This window comes from Macaca nemestrina, chromosome 15 (genome assembly GCF_043159975.1).
Source record: "Macaca nemestrina isolate mMacNem1 chromosome 15, mMacNem.hap1, whole genome shotgun sequence".
Taxonomy (NCBI): domain Eukaryota; kingdom Metazoa; phylum Chordata; class Mammalia; order Primates; family Cercopithecidae; genus Macaca; species Macaca nemestrina.
In genome coordinates, this window is record NC_092139.1 from 60060569 (window position 1) to 60083935 (window position 23367).

Sequence of the window (23367 nt, forward strand, 5' to 3'; positions counted from 1 at the left end):
GCATCAGTGGGCTTTCTGAGCAACTCTTCCACCTCTCCCTCTCCCTGCTTTCACTTCCCTGCCAGCCTCCCTCACTATTACCTTCCTCACCGCATGTGACTGGATCTTGAGATTGACTTACGTAGTAATCTTGATCTAGACCTTTCCTCCCAATTAGATGTAATTGTCCAAGAGAGACCTAGGAACGATGAGTTTGGAAATGATTTTAGCAGCAGTATTACTTTAAATAAATAAAACATTTATGTGGTGATTCTACTGTAGTATGTTGATTGTTGGACGCGTTTGAAATGTCCTGAAAAATTCAGGGAAACATTCCAGACTGTATCATTTATTGGGTAATTGGTTGCTGCTGGACATATGGCTTCCTTAGTGGCTGGAAGCCGGCCTGCCAGGGTACAGAATCACCCAGGCACGTAAACCTAGGGGCTTTAGCTCTTGACTCTCAAAGATTGTGCAAATACTGTCCCATTCCCAAAGACAGAACCTTTCTGGATTGTTGTAGTTTATTCATATTAAAACCAACACTGGGGCCGGGTGCAGTGGCTCACACCTATAATCCCAACACTTTGGGAGGCCGAGGCAGGCAGATCACGAGGTCAGGAGATCTAGACCATTCTGGCTAACACAGTGAAACCCTGTCTCTACTAAAAATACAAAAAATTAGCTGGGCACGGTGGTGGGCGCCTGTCGTCCCAGCTACTCGGGATGCCGAGGCAGGAGAATGGCGTAAACCTGGGAGGCAGAGCTTGCAGTGAGCGGAGATCGCGCCACTGCACTACAGCCTTGGCGACAGAGCGAGACTCCATCTCAAAAAAAAAAAAAAAAAAATTAGTTAATTAATTTTTAAGGAAGAAATGCAAAAACATTGCTATTATTATGGCAACTAGTTCTGCAGTGGGCTACAGGAACTGCAAGTAGCAGGGAACAAAACAGGAGTAGGGCGACAGGAGGGCGTGTCTCTCCCCTTTCCTATTTAGGATGGGGTGTTGTTCATCCCTCCAGGACCCAGAAAGAATTAAGCCCCTTGTAATTTTCATGTTCTAAAAACTCAATCTCATCTGTATACATTACTTGTATCTGAACATCTCCTCTTTCTGCCAAAAATTTATAGTATTGGTATATGTCCCAATCCAAAATCTCACTGTTAGAACTCAGATTTTCAGGTCTTTCTGTTAGTCTTACTTTTTCCACTGGAACACCTTCACTTTTTTCAAATGTGTCAGCAACTGTGAATAAAAACAAGCCAGAGAATAGCTAGAAAACAGAGGCTGCCAGAGATAACAGTCAATTTAGAGAAAACACCGTTAGCTTATTATCTTAAATTGTGCAGAAATCTGTTCAACTAATAGAGACAGAAGATCCATGAAAAATAGAAATTTGCAGATTTTTGGCCAGACACAGTTGCTCGTGTCTGTAATCCCAGCCCTTTGGGAGGCAGAGGCGGGCAGATCACTTGAGGTTAGGAGTTCGAGACCAGCCTGGCCAACACGGTGAAACCCTGTCTCTACTAAAAATACAAAAATTAGCCAGGTGTGGTGGTGCACGCCTGTAATGCTAGATACCTGGGAAACTGAGGCATGAGAATTGCTTGAACCCAGGAGGCGGAGGCTGCAGTGAGCAGAGATCGAGCCACTGTGCTCCAACATGGATGACAGAGGGATACGCTGTCTCAAAAAAAAAAAAAAAAAGTGCAGATTTTTGTTTATTGGGTTCTCTAGTTCTTCTTCGCAACCTATGCAAGTATTGTATCAACTTATATCAGACTCTACAGAAGATCTTGACCAAAAAGACTCACGGAAAGGGGATATTTTAGGAGCAGACAACTCACTCTATCCATAATTTTTTTCTGGGACTAAGACTGTAATACAGGTATAATCACTGCTCTTTAATTACTTCCTATGGATAGTCTGAAAATAAATATAAACATGCTTGAATACACCTGACAAAGTGTGCAGTTTGAAATATATATAGTAATTCAAATTTCATTAAGCACATGAAATGATCTTGTTATATATAGCATCTTAAACTCAAAACCATTTTTTTCTCCTTCTTTCTTTTCTCAGATCCTAATAGTGCCAAAGATGTGTGTTTAGATGTTATTCTGATTACATTTAGACTAATGGTTGCTTGAATTGCTCTCATATGTGGTGATAGATACCTCCAGTGTATGTACCTTACATTCATTCCTTTAGGAATTTTTGGCAGTCATCCCATATTCTAAATGTTATTTTTATGGTAACTGCTTAATATTTATTGATGTTACATTCAAATCCTCAGTAAAGGAAAGAACATCACAAAAGCAAGTAAAACAGAATTGTTTGGGGATACATATTAATGAAAATAAAAACTGAGTATAATCTTTTAAAATTATTTGGAAAGTAGCTATTAAGGAAACAGAAACTCTGTATTATATTAAAAGAATTGTATTACAACATGTTAAGAACATACACTTTTGATATTTTCATAAGTTTATATCAATTGAACTGTTATTGATTCATTTTTCTAATTCCTTGGCAGCTGTTTATTTTAAAATAAGTTATGTGGATTACTTACTATGATCTGCCACTTTCTTGTAAGAACTTAGGGCAACTTCACAATTCTGTAGAACATTGATTCCTGACAAATATCTGTACCCCTAAAACACCAACAGATGCATCTTAATATTCAAGACAATGCTGTATTTATGGCATACAAATTTGGTCCCGAGAATATTCTGTTTACAAACCAAAATCATCTGGGACATCATGCTTCCTCCAGCACTTCCAAAGGTGTAATATATCAGTGCCTAAAGTAAAAACAAACAAACAAAAAACCCCCCAAACCAGGTTGGTCATTTAAATTTGAAACTCAAACCAATGATTCCTTTTTTATTCCTAGTCCCACAATGACCCACTGAGTTACTCCAAAATAAATTTCAAATTTCACTCTCCTTTGTAAAGATGGCTGCCATTTATTAGGGGTTTACTAATCTCTGGAGTCTGTGATAAGGGCATTGTATAAGATATTTCATTTAATCATCATAATTTCCCTATGAAGCAGATATTATTTATCTTCAATGAAGAAGTTGACTTCTGAGGCTTTAAGAAACTTATGGCATAAGAACACTACGTTTCTTTGACTATTAAGCTGGTGCTTTCAACTACTACACTAGAGTGAACCCCTTTAATTAATGAGTAGATTTTATTCAATGTCCCTTTTAAAGAAATCAATTTTGTTCCAGAATAAAACAGAATGACCTTTACCTTAGCTTGATCATATTTCATTCCTATTCCATAAGAAGACAAAAATCCTAATGCCTAAAGCACAAAAGAAAAAATACAATTTAATCAATTTATCTCATATTTATTCTTATCTATATGGATAAGGGATATCTTAAATGTCTGCTTCATAATTTGCATTAATTTTTTTTTTTTTTTTTTTTTGAGACGGAGTCTCTCTCTCTCGCCCAGGCTGAAGTGCAGTGGCGTGATCTTGGCTCACTGCAATCTCCGCCTCCAAGGTTCAAGTGATTCTCCTGCCTCAGCCTTCTGAGTAGCTGGGACTACAAGTGCCCACCACCACGCCTGGCTCTCGCTCTCTCTCTCTCTCTATATATATATATACACACACACACACACATACACACACATATATATATATAAATATATATAGTATTTTTAGTAGAGACAGAGTTTCACCATGTTGGCCAGCATGGTCTTGATCTCCTGACCTCGTGATCTGCCCACCTTGGCCTCCCAAAGTGCTGAGATTACAGGTGTGAACTATGGCGCCCGGCCTCTTTCTTTGTTAGTTTTTTTTTTTTTTTTTTTTTGAGATGAAGTTTCGCTCTTGTTGCCCAGGCTGGAGTGCAATGGCGTGCTCTCAGCCCATTGCAACCTCCACTTCCTGGGTTCAAGTTATTTTTGTGTTTTTAGTAGAGATGGGGTTTCACCATGTTGGCCAGGCTGGTCTCAATTGCCCAGATGGGGTTTCACCTGAGGCCAGGCTGACCTCAAGTGATCCATCCACGTGCCTCGGCCTCCCAGAGTGCTGGGATTACAGGCGTGAGCCACCATGCCCAACCATTGTTAATTTATTTCTTATACCATAACAAAGCACCCCTTTACATTTTTTTTAAGGCTGCAGGAATTTGGGAATGCTCACAATAGTGGAAAATTTGTGTAATATATGTAAATATAGGCTAATTCTTACTGTACTTTAGTATAAATTATAGTAATAAAACCAAAGGCCCTTTTATACTTTATTGGAAATGAAATATTTTTCCTTCAATATTTGAAACATTTAGATTTGGATACTTTTCTTCATATTATTTTTAATGTGATGGATGTAAAATATTCAAACAATAACAAATACACTGAATAAAAAAATGAAAGGCTGAGCACAGAGCAAGACGATGGAATAGGAAGCCTCAGACTGCATTCCCTTATAGGGACAGTGATTTAATTATATATGATCAAAAAAGCCTTTTTGAGAACTCCAGAAACCAGTTAAGAAGTGATAGGACAGCAGGCAAGCTCAAAGTCAAGAATAGTCCACGAAACAGGTAAGAAAAGCCATTTAATTTCATCCATGATCCCTCCTCCCTCAAGCCAGCACAGCTTGGTGCTCTCAGGAGAAAAAGCCCAACTGACAGTTACTACCTTGGGAGGGAAAGAGAAGAAAGGAACATATGACTTTTCAGGGGGTTGTTCCAGTGACTGTTTTTTTCCTCACCTAACTCACAGTGCTGACAGAACCAGTATATTTTCCATCCCTAGGGGCTACTGAGAACAAAAGAGCTCAATGGCTTACTGCAGTGCCAGAGAACCTGCAGTACCACAGACAGACATCAGAAGGAGTAAGAGATTATAAACTCCTGGAAACAAACAAACAAACAAACAAACAAACAAAGTGGGAAACCACTCTAATTGGGAAATTACATGCACAAGCCCAGAGAAGATGCATCCCCAGAAAAGGTTTGAGAAGCCTTCAGAATTTTTAACTGTGCTGATTGGTGAAGGCCTTTCACATATGAAGCTAGTCTATGAAGACTAGGAGAGATAGCTGTTTTTTCAAGTGCACAAATCATAGCAAAATAACAACAACAACAACAAGGCACACAAGGAAACAGGAAAAGATGGTCCTATGGAAGGAACAAAATCTCCTGAAATCAACCTTAAAGAAACACCAAACAATGAATTACCTAACAAATAATTCAGAATAATCATCTTGAAGAAGCTCAATGAACCATAAGAGAATACAGAAAATAAAATCTGGAAAATGATGCATGAACGCTATGAGAATATCAACAAAGAAAAACTACTAAAAAAACAAATTCTGGGCTGGGTGCAGTGGCTCATGCCTGTAATCCCAGCACTTTGGGAGGCCGAGGTGGGCGGATCAAAAGGTCAGGAGATCGAGACCATCCTGGTTAACACGGTGAAACCCCGTCACTACTAAAAAAAAGAAAAAAGAAAAAAAATTAGCCAGGCATGGTGGCGGGTGCCTGTAGTCCCAGCTATTTGGGAGGCTGAGGCAGGAGAATGGTGTGAACCCAGTAGGTGGAGCGGTGAGCCAAGATCACGCCACTGCATTCCATTCAGCCTGGGTGACAGAGCGAGACTCCATCTAAAATAATAATAATAATAATAATAATAATAATAATAAACCCAGGAATTTTGAAGCTGAAGAATACAATATTTGAATTTTAGAAATGCACTAAAGGAATTCAATAATAGAGTTGATGAAACTGATGAATCAGCAAACTTGAACATAGGTCATTTGAAATTATTGAATTAGAGGAACAAAAAGAAAAAGGAATGAAGAAAAGTAAAGAAAGCTTAAGGGACTTATGGGATACCATCACATGGAACAATATACACATTATGAGAGTCTCAGAAGAAGAAGAGAGAGAAAAGGACAGAGAGGTTATTTGAAGATAAAATGATTGAAAACTCATGAATCTGAGGAAGGAAATAGGCATCTAAATTCAAGAAGCTCAAAGGATTCCAAGTGAGATGAACCCAAAGAACCCCAAACCAAGACACATTACAATCAAGTTTTCAAAAGTCAATGGCAAAGAATGTTGAAAACCCCAAGAGAAAAGTCACTGGTCACATATAAGGAAGCTCCTGTAACATCAGCAGATTTCTCACCAGAAACATTACAGACCAGAAGAGGATGGGATAATGTATTCAAAATGCTGAAAGAAAAACCTGTGCAGACCAGGCATGGTGGTGCACACCTGTAATCCCAGCACTTTGGAAGGCTAAGGTGGGAGGATCACAAGGTCAAGAGATTGAGACCATACTGGCCAACACGGTGAAACCCCGTCTCTACTAAAAATACAAAAATTAGCTGGGCGTGGTAGTGCATGCCTGTAGTCCCAGCTACTTGGGAGGCTGAGGCAGGAGAATCACTTCAACCCAGGAGACGGAGGTTCAGTGAGCCAAGATCGCGCCACTGCACTCTAACCTGGTGACAGAGCAAGACTCCATTAAAAAGGAAAAAAGGAAAAGAAAAAGCTGTCCACCAAAAACACTGTATTTGGTAAAAGTGTCTGTCCTTCAAAAATGAAAGAAGAATAAAGCCCTTCCCAGACAAACACACACTAAGGGAGTTTATCATTAAACCTGCTTTGAAGGAATTGCTAAAGGCAGTCCTATAAGTTGAAAAGAAATGACTCTAGAACTCTAGAAAGCAACACAAAAGCATGTGAAAATATAAAGCTCTATGAAAAGGTAAATATGTAGACAAATACAGAATCCTTTAGTATTGTAATGGTGATGCATAAATCAATTCTGGTATATAAATTTAAAAGACAAAGCATAGAAATAATTAAACTATAAAACTACATTAATGTATATAAAATATTAAAAAGATATAATTTGTGACATTGATAACATACAGTGGTGGGAAGATATAAATGACTTGAGATTTTATGTGTGATTGACATTAAGTCATTGTCAGTTTAATATAGATTGTTATAAGTATAATATATTTTGGCCATCCACAGTGGCTCATGCCCACAATCCCATCACTTTGGGAGGCCAAGGAGAATGGATCACCTGAAGTCAGGAGTTTAAAACCAGCCTGGCCCACATGGTGAAATGCCGTCTCTACAAAAATATGAAAATTAGCCAGGTCTGATGGCAGGTGCATGTAATCTCAGCTACTCGGGAGGCTGAGGCAGAATTGCTTGAAACTGAGAGGTGGAAGTTGCAGTGAGCTGAGATTGCACCATTGCACTCCAGCCTGGACGACAGAGTGAGACTCCATCTCAAAAAAAAAAAAAAAAGTATAAGATATTTTTATAAATTCTTCATGGTAATCACAAAGAAAATGTGCATTGAAGATGCACAAAGAAAATGAAAAAGGAATCAAAGCACACCATTAAAACAAAAACAAACACACACAACTAAAAACAAGGGAATACAGTAAGAGAGGAAAAGAAGGACAAAATAACTACAAGACATGCAGAAAAAAATAACAAAACAGCAATAGTGACTCCTTCCCTATCAGTGATTGCTTTAGATGTAAATGGATTAAACTTCCCAATGAAAAGATATAGAGTGACTGAATGAATAAGAAAACAAGATTCAGCTATATACTGTCTACAGGAGATTCACATTAGTATAAGGACACACATAGGCTGAACATTAAAGGATAGAAAAAGATATTCCATGTGTCAAATTATGCCCCCACTTAACAGACAAGATGGACTCCCTGTGATTGAAAATTTAAAAGCAGAACGAAGAGTTATATGGCAGGGTGAAGAAATGGTCACACTCTCTGTGTCCTTGGAAAGCATTGTAAAACCCGTTTTTCCACAACGAAGTCAAAGAACAATTCCTGAAAATAACTGCAGCTAGAAATTCCTCAACTGACCCCAACAGACCACCTGGTGCCTCCCCACTGACCACCTGGAACCAGCTAATTAAGACAGACTGGTGAAATGGGGCTTAAAGATCATTTAATCAAGACTCTGTTCCCCACTCCCTTGATTCGCCTCCCCTGACCTGTGTTTTTGGCCTTTATAAACTCTAACTTTCCAACCCCGACCTCAGGTCACACTTTGATTTTGCACTGAAGGCTGCATCTCTCCAATCTGCAGATTGCTTTTAGAAAATAAAGCTCCCCCTTTTCCTCCACAGAACTCATTGATCTTTTGTTAACACAGGCAAATGGTAACCAAAAAAGAGCCAGACCAGCCCTACTTATATCAGAGAAAACTGACTTTAAACCAAAAATTGTCGTAAGAGACAAAGAAGAACATTATATAATGATAAAAGGTTCACTTCATTAGAAAGATGTAACAATTATAAATATATTTGCATCTAAGAGCAAAGCATCCAACCGTATGAAACAAATATTGACAGAACTGAAGGAAGAAATGGAAAGTAACACAATAGTAAGAGATTTCAGTACCCCACATTCAATATTAAATAGAACAATCAGATAGAAGATCAATAACAAAAGACCTTATTATGTTTACACAATAAGGTCCATTACAGACCAGTTGGACCAGACATATGCGGAACATTCCACTTTACAGGAGCAAAAGTATACATTCTTCTCAAGGGCACATAAAAACAGTCTCCAAGATAGATCACATTTTGGGACAGAAAACAAGTCTCAACAAATTTAAGAATATTTAAATCATACCAAGTATCTTTTCCAAACCCAATGGAATGAAACTAGAAATCAACAGCAAAAGGAAAACTAAAAACTTCACAAATACGTGGAAAGAAAAAATGACTTATTCTTGAGCAACCAATGAGTCAAAGAAGAAATCACAAGGGAAATTAGAAAATATCTTGAGAAAAATGAAAACAAACAACAAAACACATGAAAACTTATGGGGATGCAAGAAAGCATCCCATAAGATGCTGAGGGAAGTTTAGAGCAGTATATGATATAAAATGCATTACTAAAGAAGATCTCAAATCAGCAACCTAACTTTATACCTCAAAGAACTGAAAAAAGAACAAACCTAACCCAAAGTTAGCAGAAGAAAGGAAATACTAAAGATTAGAGTAGAAATAAGAGAGACTAGAAAGCCGATACCAAGAAGTCAACAAAACTAAAAGTTAGGTTTTTAAAAAATATCGACAAAAGTTTGACCAGGTGCAGTGGCTCATGCCTGTAATCTCCAGCACCTTGGGAGGCCAAAGTGGGTGGATCACCTGAGGACAGGAGTTCGAGACCAACCTGGCCAAAATGGCAAAACCCCGTCTGTAATAAAAATACAAAAATTAGCCAAGCATGGTGGCAGGCACCTGTAATCCCAGCTATTGGGGAGCCTAAGGAGGAGAATCATTTGAACCCAGGAGGTGGAGGTTGCAGTGAGCAGAGGTCACACCACTGCACTCCAGCCTGGGCAACAGAGCAAGACTTCATCTCATAAATCAAAACAAACAAAAAATCAACAAAATTTGCAAACCTTTAGCTAGATTAACAAGATAAGAGAGAAGACTCAACAAAATTCAGAAGTGAAAGAGGAGACATTACAAACGATGCCACAGTAATAAAACGGATCATACTGTTATGAACAATTATACACCAACAAATTGGATAACTTAAAACAAATGGATGAATTGCTAGAAGAATACAACCTACCAATACTGAGGTTTGAAGAAATAGTAGATCTGAACGATTTGTAACTAGTTAATAGGCTGAATCAGTAATCAGAAACCTCCCAACAAAGAAAAGCCCAGGACCAAATGCCTTCACTAGAGAATTCTACCAAAAATTTAAGAATTAACAGAAATCCTTCACATTTTCCAAACTTTCTATGAGGCCAGCATTACCCTGATACCAAAACTAGACAAGGATACAACAAGAAAACCATAGACCAATATACCTGAATATTGATGCCAAAATCCTCAACAAAATACTAGCAACCTGAATTCATGGCACATTAAAGGGATTATACACCATAACCAAGAGGAACTTACTCCTGAAATACAAGAATGTTTCAACATATAAAAGTGAATCAGGTTGGCGCAGTGGCTCATGCCTGTAATCTCAACACTTTGGGAGACCTAAGTGGGCAGATCGCTTGAGCTCACGAGTTTGAGACCAGCCTGGCCAACATGGTAAAACTTTGTCTCTACAAAAAATACAAAAATTAACTGGACATGGTGGTGCGTGCCTGTATTCCCAGTTATTTGGGAGGCTGTGGTGGGAGGATGACTTGACCCCAGGAGGTGGAGGTTGCAGTGAGCCAAGATCACGCCACTGCACTGCATTCTAGCCTGGGGAATAGAGCCAGATCTTGTCTTTAAAAAAAAAAAAAAAAGTCAATTCCATAATACAACACATTAACTGAATGGAGGACAAAAGCTATTGATAGATAAAAAATATCTGACAAAATTCAACATGCTTTTGTGAGAAAAACATTCAACCAACAAGGACTAGAAGGAAATTACCTCAACATAATAAAGGCCATATATAAAAGCTTACAACTTACATCATACCCAATGGTAAAAAACTGATTGCTTTCTAAGATCAGGATCAAGGCAAAGATGCCCACTTTTACTACTTCCATTCAGCATAGTCATGGAAGTCCTAGACAGAACAATTAGGCAATAAAAAGAAATAAAAGTTATCCAAATTGGAAAGGAAGAAGTAAAATGATCTCTATTCCCAGGTGACATGATCTTACATGTAGAATTCCTAAAGATTAGACACACACACAAACACACACACACACACACACACAGAGTTAAAACTATTAAATGGACCAGGCGCGGTGACCAACCCTTGTAATCCCAGCATTTTGGGAGGCCAAGGCAAGTGGGTTGCTTGAGGTCAGGGGTTTGAGACCAGCCTGGCCAACATAGCAAAACTCCATCTCTACTAAAAATACTAAAAAATTAGGCAAGCGTGGTGGCAGGTGCCTGTAATTCCAGTTATGCGGGAGGCCGAGGCATGAGAATCATTTGAACCTGGGAGGCGGAGGTTGCAGCGAGCTGAGATCATGCCACGGCACTCCAGCCTGGGCAACAAAGTGAAACCCCCATCTCAAAAACAAACAAACAAACAAACAACAACCCCCCCCAAAAAATAACTAATAAATGAATTCAGCAAAGCTGCAGGACACAAAAACACTGTGCAAAAATCAGTTGTGTACCTACATACTAGCAACAAATAATTAAGAAAAAAGGAAGAAAAGAAAACACTTCCACTTACAATAGCATTAAAAAGATAAAATACTTAGGAATAAACGTAACTAAAAAAGTAAAAGACTTTTACATAAGTCACTACAAAACATTGCTGAAAGAAATTGAAGATACAAATCAATAAGACAGCTGTGTTGATGGATCATAAGACTTAATATTGTTAAAATCCTCATACTACTGAAAGCAATTACAGATTTAATGCAATCCCTATTAAAATATCAATGTTATTTTTTGCAGAAATAGAAAAACCCGTCCTAAAATTCATATGGAATTGCAAAAAAACCCTGCATAGCCAAAACAATCTTGAGAAAGAAAAACAAAATGGGAGGCCTCATACTTCCTGATCTCAAAACATTCTACAAACCTACAGTAGTCAAAACCGTGTAGTATGGGTATATAGACAGACATTTAGACCAACGGAACAGAATGCATAAAACAGAAGCAAAACCTCACATACGTGGTCAAATGATCTTTGACAAGGATGACAAGGCTGCACAATGAGGAAAGGATAGTCTCTTCAACAAATGGGGTTGGGAAAACTGGATATCCACATGCAAAAGAATGTAGTTGGACCCTTACCCTAGATCATATACAAAAGTTAAAGATGGAATAGACCAAAAGTAAGTCCTGAAACTATAAAACTCCTCAAACAAACTGTAGAGGAAAAGCTTCATGACACTGGATTTGGCAGTGATTTCTTGGATATGACAACAGATGTGCAGGCAACCAAAGCAAAAATGGACAAATGGGACTACACCAAACTTTAAAAAGTAGGAAAGGAAACAATCGATACAGTAAAAAAGCAACCTGTAGAACTGGAGAAAATATTTGCAAACCATATATCTGATAAGGGATTAATATCCAGAATGTATAAAAATTCTTACAACTCAATAACAAAAAATCTCCCAAGTACCCCAAATTTTAAAATGGGTAAAGACCTTGAATACATATTTCTCCAAAGATATACAAATGGCCAATAGGCATATGAAAAGGTGCTCAACATCAAGATGCTCAGCATCATTAATCATTAAGGAATGCGAATCAGAACCACAATAAGAGGCCAGGCGTGGTGGCGCATGCCAGTAATCCCAGCTACTAGGGAGACTGAGGCAGGAGAATCGCTTGAACCCAAAAGGTGGAGGTTGAAGTGAACCGAGATCATGCCACTGCACTCCAGCCTGGGCAACAAGAGCGAAAACTCCCTCTCAAAAAAAAAACCAAAACAAACAAACAAAAATAACCCACGATAAGCTATTACTTCATACCTGTAAAGATGGTCACTATAATCACACACATACACACACACACACACAAACACACACAATAAGATATTACCTCATACCTATTAAGCTGGCCACTATAAACACCCCCCCCCCCCAAAAAAAAAACCCAGAAAATAAAAAAAACTGGTGAGGATGGGGAGAAATAGGAACCCTGTGCACTATTGTGGGAATGTGAAATGGTGCAGCTGCTATGGAAAACAGTATGGAGTTTCCTTAAAAAATTAAAAATACAATTATCACATGATCCAGCAATTCTGCTTCTGGGTATGTAACCAAAAGAACGTAAAGCAGATTCTCAAAGAGTCTAGTTTCCACCCAGTAGGTGGAGCTGACACATGGGTATTGATTAGAAGTCTATAAAAAGAGCAGTCCTAACCCCTGTCCTGTGCAGCCAGGCGGATAGCCCATCCCCTGACCCCACTGGAGATGGGAGGCTTATTCCCTGAAGAAATTAAACCAAGGAGACTTCAGACTTTGAGACACAGACACATTAAAGAATATTGGTGAAGAACAAGGCTGAAAACAGGAGTATTAGAAAAGTCTACATTCTGTATAATGAGTCTCCAGCTCTCTTTCCCAGAACTCTCATATTTATAACCCCACGCAGGAGGTATCGGAGATACCTCCTACTCTCTTACCCCAAGTAACCAATTTACCATCAACTTCCAGTGAATTTCACCTCTACAATATCTCTCTAATTCATTTCTTTCAGCACCTGCTATTGTGAGTTAGTCTCAATTCTCATCAGGACAATTGTAGTAGTATCCAGGCTTGTTCTCCTCCTCTCCATTCTTCATGTATGGGTAGAGCCAAATCTGCTTATGTCGTCTTGGCCCTGTTTAGCACCTTTTAATGGCTTCCCATTGTTTTTTATTTTTATTTTTATTTATTTATTTTGAGACAGAGTCTTGCTATTGTCACCCAGGCTGGAGTGCAATGGCCTGATCTCGGCTCACTGCAACCTCCACCTCCCAGGTTCAAGTGATTCTCCTGCCTCACCCTCCCTAGTATCTGGGATTACAGGCGCCTGCCACCATGCCCAGATAATTTTTGTATTTTTCGTAGAGATGGGGTTTCACCATGTTGGCCAACTGGTCTCGAACTCCTGACCTCAGGTGATCTGCCTGTCTCGGCCTCCCAAAGTGCTGGGATTACAGGCATGAGCCACTGTGCCCAGCCTGTTTTTTATTTTTTAAATTTATTTATTTATTTTTAAAAAGATGCCATGTGACACTAACCCATTGTTTTTTAAATATTCTCTTGAGTATAATAAGTTGACACATTATCATCTGTAAATAATAATTTTGTAAGTTCTTTCATGTAACCCATTTCCTTTTATTTTATTGGGTAAAACTTCCAGAACAGTGTAATGAATTGTGGTCATGGCAAGTATTCTTTTTGTTTGTTTCTGATTTTAATATGGATGCCTGTTGTGGTTTGCTATTATATATACGTTTTGCTAATAATTTCAATTAAATGTTCTCCGTTTACTAACTTTTAGAATCAGAAACAAATGTTGAATTTTATCACTCTATTTTCAGCATGTATTATAATTATTTATATTTTTTCTTCTTAGCATATTAATAAAATTCACTTAATCAGCATTTACTAAGCAGATGGTGCTAGGTACTGTCCTCTGCACTGGAGGTTACAGAAATCAAAAAGAAAGTCAAAGCCTGTGTTCTTCCCTGGCAGAGGGTGGAAGGGCAGAAGGAACAAACTTCGTCCCTCAGGCCCTTTTATAAGGGCACCTAGTCCTATACAGGGGGCACCACCCTCATGGCTTAATCACCTCCTGAAAGCCTCACCTATTAATAATGTTATATTGGGCATTAAGTTTCAACATGAATTTTGGAGAGGACACAAACACTCAAATCACAGCAAGTACCATGAAGAAAACTGAAGCAGGATAAGTAGGTAGAAAGTGATACGGTGCTATTTTATTGAGATTAAGCTACAAAAATGTATTCTAATGTTGAATTATCTTAATATTTCTGGTTAAAAATCCTACTTGATTAAATTTCATGCTTTTCAATTTGCTAAAATTTTATTTAGAAACCTTATATTGGTGTTTATAAATGAAATCTGCCTGTTTTATTCTTCTGGATTCTTATTAAGGCATTTTAGAATGATATTTAAAGATCTTCTTTTTTAAAAATAATTTACATAATAGAAAAAAATTTATGATGGTTTTATTGTATAGAATTTCCTAGTAAAACTATCTGAGTGTAGTGTCTTTGGAGAGGCTTATCTTTGACATTTTCAATTTGTTCCATAGTTATAGGTCTAGTCAAGGCTCCTACCACATTGATATGAGTGTGACCTGTAATACCCTACAGGAGGAACTGATTTATATTTTCTGGAAAATGTCTTTATTTCATCTAGATTTTAATGTATTCACATAAAGTTGAATATAGCACTGTCTCATAATTGCTTATATTTCTTTCAATCTGTGGTTTTATTTTTAAATTCTCAATGTTACCCACTGGTTATTTTTTAAAAATTGTGATAGACTGGTATGTAACTCAGGGGCCCTGGGTTTTCCTGTACACACTGAAAAAGTGCCCACTTGTAACTGTTGCACCTTGAGTTGTTTCAAAAAGTTCCTGGAAGAAGCTCAGCCCCAGAAAAACAAAAAACACTTGGATCCAGAGATGGTTGAGTAGGAGATGAACTTTGGCGAACTCTCATTGTTATCATCTTAAAAACCTGGCCCAGGGAGGAGCTTATTCTCTATTTTCTATACATGTGACATATGTAGAAACATAATCTGCCACTGCGCCTGTGCGGCCAGGAGTCCCTGTCTACACACAGTGATTCAGCTGACCAGCCCAAGACATGCTCGGTTTTCACGCCTGTTTGTGGGGGCACTGCTTTGGGGCACTACCTCTGGTGTCCTCCTTACTTGTTGCAAGCAATAAAATCCCCTTGTTAAATCCTCCTTGGTTATGGGCATTGGAGGCTCACCTGGCAACAACCAAATGCACCTATTGTGTGAGTAGCAGCTAGAGTTTTGTCCCTATTATTGGGGGCATTTTAAAGAATTAAAGAATTATCTCATTTATATTTATGAAATAAATGACTTTGTTCTCTAATTCATTACATTGATTTCTGTTTCTATGTTTACTAATCCTTTTGTCCTACATTTATTTTGCTAGAGTTAATTTTTTTTCCTTTTTTTTTTTTTTTTTTTTTTTTTTTTTGAGTCAGAGTCTTGCTCTGTCGCCCAGGCTGGAGTGCAGTGGCGCGATCTTGGCTCACTGCAAGCTTTGCCTCCTGGGTTCACGCCATTTTCCTGCCTCAGCCTCCCGAGTAGCTGGGACTACAGGTGCCCGCCACCATGCCTGGCTAATTTTTTGTATTTTTAGTAGAGATGGAGTTTCACTGTGTTAGCCAGGATAGTCTCAATCTCCTGACATCATGATCTGCCCGCCTTGGCCTCCCAAAGTGCTGGGATTACAAGCGTGAGCCACTGTGCCCGACCATTTCTTGTTTATTAAAACACGTAAAGTTGTATATTTTCCTCTGCATCTGGCATTAGCCCTATTCCATAACTTTTACTATGTAGTATTATCATCATGATTAAGTGCTTAATATGTCAGTTCAATTTCGATTTTGCTATTAATTAGGAGACTTGTAATTTTATAAAAAATGTGACTAAGCTGTCTTTTTTCCATCATTTTGTAGTTTTATTGCTTCTAGTCAAAGCTACCATTTCTCAAATAAATTGAGATTTTTTCTTTGTGGAATCATTTAAAAAAATTTTTTTTTTTGCAAATTTTTAAAAATTTTGTTTAGAATGCTTTTCTATATAGTCTTAATTTTGCATGTAGATGTAGTCAGGGAATACCTTTTGTCTGCCTGGATTTTCTGTCACAGCTGTTCATACTTTCATAACTTCAGTTAAGTTATATGCATTATTGGTCCTACATGTGTCAAGTTTAATTGATATATGCAGTGTTCAAAAAGATTACGTTGAGATTTGGCATTAAAACAGAAGACTTTTAGGTGCTTTGGAAGGCGTAGAACAGAGCAGTAGAGTGCAGATTTCATATTGATGAAGCAAATATTCATTTGTCAGAAGAAGGACTACAACTTCCTATTTCCCTTCAAAGCAACAGTCAAGGTCCTAAAGAAACAAAGATATGCCAAAGCAGATTAAACTTTATTACTAAATTATATGCAAAAGGATTAGCTGTCACAGCCGAGCTATGCAACTGAAGGCAGGAGAAAATGCCAAATCCCTAGGAATCGCTGAAAAACTTCATCTGTGCTTGCTGAGAAAAGTGCATTCTACCCTTTCAATTCTGAATATAAGTACGCTTGTTACAGTTACTTTGGCTGTGGAACAAAGTACCCCAAAACTTAGTGTCATATAAAATCCATTTATTATGCTCCAAGATTCTGTGGATCAAGAATTGGGACAGGATACAATGGAGATAGCTTGTCTCTCGTCCATGATACTGGGGCCTTAGTTGTAAAACTCCAAGGCTGGGGACTGGAATCATCTGAAGACTTGCTCACTCGCAGGTCGGGCAGTTGATGCCAGCTGTTGGCTGAGACCTCAGCTGCAACTAATGGGCAGAATACCTACATGTGGCCTCTCCATGTTGTGTGCTCTCTTCATGGTGGCAAGCACACTGAGACAGCCAGACCTATATCTTTTGTGTGTGTGTGTGATTTAGCCTTGGAAATGGTGTAATATTACTTTCATTAATCTTTATTGGTTGTAGTTACAAGTTCACCGATACAAAGGGAGAAAAGATGGACTCCATGCTTTCATGATATGTGTTAATGTTCTGACACAGCATGTGACACTAGAAATCTTTCTGTTGCCGTTTTGGGAGCAGGGAAAGTTACTACAATTCTCAACAAAAGCCAGACAAGTATAGAAATATCCCACTCCCTCTCAGTAATCTACAGGTCTTGCCCTATTCCATCTATTTTTTCTTCCCTTCCCTTCCTTTCCCCTTCCCTTCCCCTTCCCTTCCGCTTCCCTTCCCCTTCCTTCTTTCCTTCCTCTTTCTTTTCTTTTCTTTTCTCTTTCTTTCTCTTTCTTTCTTTCTTTCTTTCTTTCTCTTTCTCCTTCCTTCCTTCCTTCCTTCCTTCCTTCCTTCCTTCCTTCCTTCCTTCCTTCCTTCCTTCCTTCCTTTCTTTCTTTCTTTCTTTCTTTCTTTCTTTCTTTCTTTCTTTCTTTCTTTCTTTCTTTCTTTCTTTCTTTCTTTCTTTCCTCCTTCCTTCCTTCCTTCCTTCCTTCCTTCCTTCCTTCCTTCCTTCCTTCCTTCCTCTCTCTCTCTCTCTTTCTTTCATTCTTCTTTCCTTTCTTTTGATAGGGTCTCACTCTATCACCCAGTCTGGAGTGCCGTGGTCCCATCTCAGCTCACTGCAACCTCTGCCTCTTGGTTCCAAAGGATTCTCCCACCACAGCCTCCCAAGTAGCTGGGACTACAGGTGCATGCCACCATGCTCGGCTAATTTTTTTTTTTTGGTAGAGATGGGGTTTCACCATGTTGGCCAGGCTGGTTTCAAACTTCTGACCTCAAGTGATCTGCCTGTGCTCGGCCACCCACAGTGCTGGGATTATAGGTGTGAGCCACCATGCCTGGCCTACTTTTCCTTTTTGTAATAGAATATTTCAAATGTATGAAAGTAGTCCGGGTGCAGTGGCTCACGCCTGTAATCCCAGCACTTTGGGAGGCCAAGGTGGGCAGATCATTCCAGGAGATAGAGACCATCCCGGCCTACATGGTGAAACCCTGGCTCTATTAAAACACAAAACATTAGCCAAGTGTGGTGGCAGGTGCTTGTAGTCCCAGCTACTCGGGAGGCTGAGGCAGTGGAATTGCTTGAACCTGGGAGACGGAGGTTGCAACGAGCCGAAATCGTGCCACTGCACTCCAACCTGGCAACAGAGTGAGACTCTGTCTCAAAATAAAATAAAATAAGTAATATAATCAACCCCATGGTATCTATCAGCCAATTTAATTATCCATTATCAACTGATAGTCAAGTCCATTTATACCCACACTGATTTCCCCCAGCCATCGAGTTTATTTTGAAGCAAATCTTAAGATAATATAGATTTCATCTGTAAATATTTTAATATGTACCTATAAAAGAAAATCCTTTTAAAATAACATAACTATAATACCATATCCACCTAAAAGCATTAATAGTAATTCCTTAACATCATCAGTCAGTATCTACATTTGCCCAATTGCCTTATAAGTTTTTTTCTTCTTTTTTCTTTAAGTTTGTTTATTTGAATTGGTATCCAAATATGATGAGTACTTTGCAACTGAGTGGCATGTTTCTTGCCTTTAAAAAAATCTTTTAAAAAAATCTTTAAAAAAAAATAGAGACAGGGTCCCACTATGTTGCCCAGGCTAGTCTTCAATTCCTGGGTGCAAGTGATCTTCCCGCCTTGGCCTCCCAAAATGTTGAACTTACAGGTGTCAGCCACCATGCCCTGCCTCTTAAGTCTTTTTTGATCTTTCCGGTTTTTTTTTTCTTCCATTTTTATTTTAAGTTGAGGGGCACATGTGCAGGATGTGCAGGTTTGGTACATAGGTAAATGTTTGCCATGGTGGTTTGCTGCACAGATCATCCCATCACCTAGGTATTAAGCCTGGCATCCATTAGCTATTCTTCCTGATACTCTTTCTCCCTCCACAACCCCCCATCTGACTGGCCCCAGTGTGTGTGTTGTTCCCTCCCACGTGTCCATGTGTTTTCATGGAGACAGCTGGTGGGAGAGGGTCCCTGGAAAAATGCCAACCAGCCTGCACACTGGGGTGAAACTGCTGGTGGGAAGCACTCTAGCAGGGACTCTGGCCTTGCAAGAGTCCCTGTTTCCTCCTTTTCTTCCTTTTGCACCCAATAAAGCCCTGTCTTATTCAGCATTCAAATTATCTGTGAGCCTGAATTTTCATGGCTGTGGGACAAAGAACCCCATCTTTAGCTGAACTAGGGAAAAGTCCTGCAACATCATCATTCAGCTCCCACTTATAAGTAAGAACATGTGGTATTTGGTTTTCTGTTCCTGCCTTAGTTTGCTGAGGATAATGGCTTCTAATTCCATCCATGTCCCTGCAAAGGGCATGATCTCTAGTATTCCATGGTATATATGTACCACATTTTCTTTATCCATTCTATCACTGATAAGCATTTAGGTTGATGTTATGTCTTTGCTATTGTGAAATAGTGCTGCAATGAACATATGCATGCATCAATCAATTTATTTGTCCTGTAGAGTTACTCTTAGTCATTATTTTGCTGATTGAAACACTATTTTCTGTAAATTGGTAGGCAGACTTAGAGGGTTGTTCAAACTTATTGTAACTTATTTGACAAGACTGTCTCGTAGAAAGTACTATGTTTTCCATCAGGAGGTGCATAATTTATTGTCTCTGCTTTGTGAAACTAGAAGCCACTGATGAGCTTGCTTAGGTCTGATGTAGGGCAGACAAGCCCTAAAGTGGGGCTTAGCCTGTGAGGGTTCTTGGCTTTGCTCAGGAAAGTATTCAAGGGTGAGCTGGTGGTAGGGTGGAAGAAAACAGCTTCATTGAAGCAGCAGTGTTAGAGCTTCAGCAGTGTTACAGCTTTGTAACTGCTCCTGAAGAGCAGGGCTACCCCTCAGGCAGTGTGCTGAGTAGCAGTGCAGGGCAGCTCTGCAGTCATATTCATACCTACTTTTTTTGTTGTTTTTGTTTTTTTGTTTTGTTTTGTGTTTGAGACAGAGCCTCACTCTGTCACCCAGGCTGGAGTGCAGTGGTGCCATCTCGGTTCACTGCAACCTCTGCCTCATGGGTTCAAGTGATTCTCCTTCCTCAGCCTCTCAAGTAGCTGGGATTACAGTTGCCCACTACCACACCTAGCTAATTTTTGTATTTTTGATAGAGACAGAATTTCACCATGTTGGCCAGGCTGGTCTCAAACTCCTGACTTCAAGCAATCCACCCACCTCAGCCTTCCAAAGTGCTGGAATTACAGCCATGAGCCACTGCGCCTGGCCTTCATACCTACTTTTAATTACATATAGATTAAGGGGTGGTTTATGCAGAAATTTCCAGGAAAAGGGTAGTAATTTCTGGGTTGTCAGCTCATTGCCATGGAAAAGGGCAGTAACGCCAGGGTGTTGCCATGGCAATGGTAAACTGACATGGCACATTGGTGAGTGTGTCTTATGGAAAGTTGCTTCTACCTCATCCCTGTTTTAGCTAGTACTCAATTGGGTCCAGTGTCCAAGCTTTACCTCTGGAATCGAGTCCCACCTCCTATCTCGGATCCACTGATTCATTAGGGGTGGCAATGAAGACATTATAATTCTGTCATTCCTTCTTCATTTATTAGCTGAAATAATTCTGAAAGAAAACTGTCACCTATACTCTATTGTACAGAATAGGCAAGGTAAATACTTGACTCCCTTTATCAGTTTTCAAAATAATGTGAGTTGGTTCTTTAATGTCCCCCGAAGTGATGAATGAGTGTTGTTTCTAGGTATCATTATGAACAAATGAATTTAAATAGATTTTAGATGTTTCAGTCCATTGCCATCATTATTCATTTTGGTGCTTGATCGTTCCAGCTTTAGCCGGTGGGAGCCTATTTGAGTTGGCTCCTCCATCCCTTGGTCATGACCCTAATTTCCTGACACCATCCTTCCTATCGGGTATCATAAGATATTTTAAGATCGTCTTGTACATTTCTTCCCCACACCTGGAATTTGACATTTTCCAAATTGCTGGTCCCTTTTTAGTAGAAGAGGACTTCTGGTTTTTGCTTTAAAAATAATTGTTTTGAGAGGAGAGGGTTAATATCTAAATTTAACTTTTAAAATATTTTTGTCAAATTAATCAATGCACGTGTATTAAAAGTTAAAATTCTGGCTGGGCGCAGTGGCTCACACCTGTAATCCCAGCACTTTGGGAACTGAGGTGGGCAGATTATGAGGCCAAGAGATCAAGACCATCCTGGCTAAAATGGTGAAACCTCGTCTCCACTAAAAATACAAAAATTAGCTGGACGTGGTAGTGGAGGCCATAGTCCTAGCTACTCGGGAGGCTGAGGCAGGAGAATCGCTTGAACCTGGGAGGCGAAAGTTGCAGTGAGCCGAGATCATGCCACGGCACTCCAGCCTGGGCAACAGAGAGAGGCTCCTTCTCAAAAAAAAAAAAAAAAAAAAATTAAAATTAAAATGGTTCTGAAGAGCAGTTCAACCACTTTTAATGATTTCAACTGTTTTGATAATTACCATTGTTATGACTAGATAAATTGCTGTTGCTTAATTTACATATTTCACACATTATCTATGGATGTGCTATGGTAGATGATGATTTAGATCATCAGTGTCACTTTCTTATGGCTCCTCCTCACTCCTCTCAGTAGAGTCATTTTTTGTCAGAACAGAATTGTAAAAGTCTGCTTGGGTGTTTCTAGTATTTGCAAGGTTCTACTCATTTGGAACTCATGATTTCTGTCACTATTCTTAGACGTTCATTCCACACACTTATGTGTGCCATTGGTAATATGCCTTTCTTTCTATCCTTCTTATTAGCAACACTCTGGTCTTAGCTATTCAACTTACTAGTCGAAGAAGTATTTAGGAGGCCGAGGTGGGCGGATCACTGGAGGTCAAGAGTTCAAGACCAGCCTGACCAACATGGTGAAACCCTATCTCTACTAAAACAAAAGTTAGGTGGGCATGGTGGTAAGCCTGTAATCCCAGCTACTCGTGAGGCTGAGGCAGGAGAATCACCTGAACCTGGGGGGAGATGGAGATGGCAGTGAGCCAAGATCGTGCCACTGCACTTTAGCCTGGGTGACAAAGCAAGACTCCATCTCAAAAAAAAAAAAAAAAAAAGTATTTGAAACCCACAGGGTCACGAGCAGAATCCCGGGAGGGTCACAAGCAGAATCCTGTGGAGTACTTCAGAGACCTGCTTTCACCTTGACATTATCATTACTGTTAGCACTCTCCAACTGCCATTATCAAGTCCACATTTTTATTTTTGAGAATATCATGTGAGACTGTAAAATGTCTTCCAAAAATCAAAATACATCAAGGTCTTACAATTCAATTAAAACAAAAGTACATCATTTTTTAGGTTTATTATAATTTCAATTATATTTATTACAATTTCCAGTACAAAGAACTCCTTAAATTTGGAAATTGACTATGGAGTTCATTTCCTAAACACATTATAGCTCTAATATGCAGTTTATGAGCATAACTTGTGTCACTTATTTAATATATACACCAAAAATTAAAAATATATATGTATTTGGCCGGGCGCAGTGGCTCACGCCTGTGATCCCAGCATTTTGGGAGGCCGAGGTGAGAGGATCACTTGAGGTCAGGAAGTTTGAGACCAGCCTGGCCAACATGGTGAAACCCTGTCTCTACTAAAAGACAAAAGTTAACTGGGTGTGGCGATGTGAGCCTGTAATCCCAGTTACTTGGAGGTTAAGGCAGGAGAATCATTTGAAGCTGGGAGGCAGAGGTTGTACTGAGACGAGATGGCGCCACTGTGCTCCAGCCTGGGTGACAAAGCAAGACTCCCTCTCAAAATAAACAAACAAATAAATAGACATATACATAAATACTCTATGATTCTGCCAATTCCTCTGATCGCAAACATTCCTCTTTTAGGAAAGTGGACCATAAAGGCTGTTTCTGCCAATAGAAGGCATCTGGGATCCTGGTACTCCTCTAACCCTTGTAATATTTATATATATATGGCTAAATTGGCTCTTTTTAAGGATATCTTCTGCCAATATTAGATTTTTATTTTTCTTGCAACTCTTGGCAATTTTTGATTCTGCTCAATTTCGAATCTAATTTAGTTATGCAGAAACATTGATGTAAACAAATATACTGACCTTTTTTTAATAAGAAAATAAATATACTGTTCTATTGAGTT

At 39.0% G+C, this 23367-nt stretch overlaps 1 protein-coding gene and 1 long non-coding RNA gene across 2 annotated transcripts in view; both read right to left on the reverse strand.

The window, feature by feature from the left end:
- Positions 1-137: 137 nt before the first annotated feature.
- Positions 138-2576, reverse strand: LOC139358557 (uncharacterized). The gene is made up of 3 exons (XR_011613705.1): positions 2554-2576; positions 1072-1226; positions 138-178 (listed from the first exon to the last, which is right to left on the reverse strand). It is a non-coding gene; the product is annotated as an uncharacterized lncRNA (long non-coding RNA).
- A 684-nt stretch (positions 2577-3260) lies between these two features.
- LOC139358359 (protein sel-1 homolog 2-like) overlaps positions 3261-23367 on the reverse strand; it is a 49930-nt gene continuing 29823 nt past the window's right edge. The window contains exon 6 of the mRNA XM_071078909.1: positions 3261-3296. The gene's annotated coding sequence lies outside the window, so the exon portion shown is untranslated. The remainder of the gene's footprint in view (positions 3297-23367) is intronic.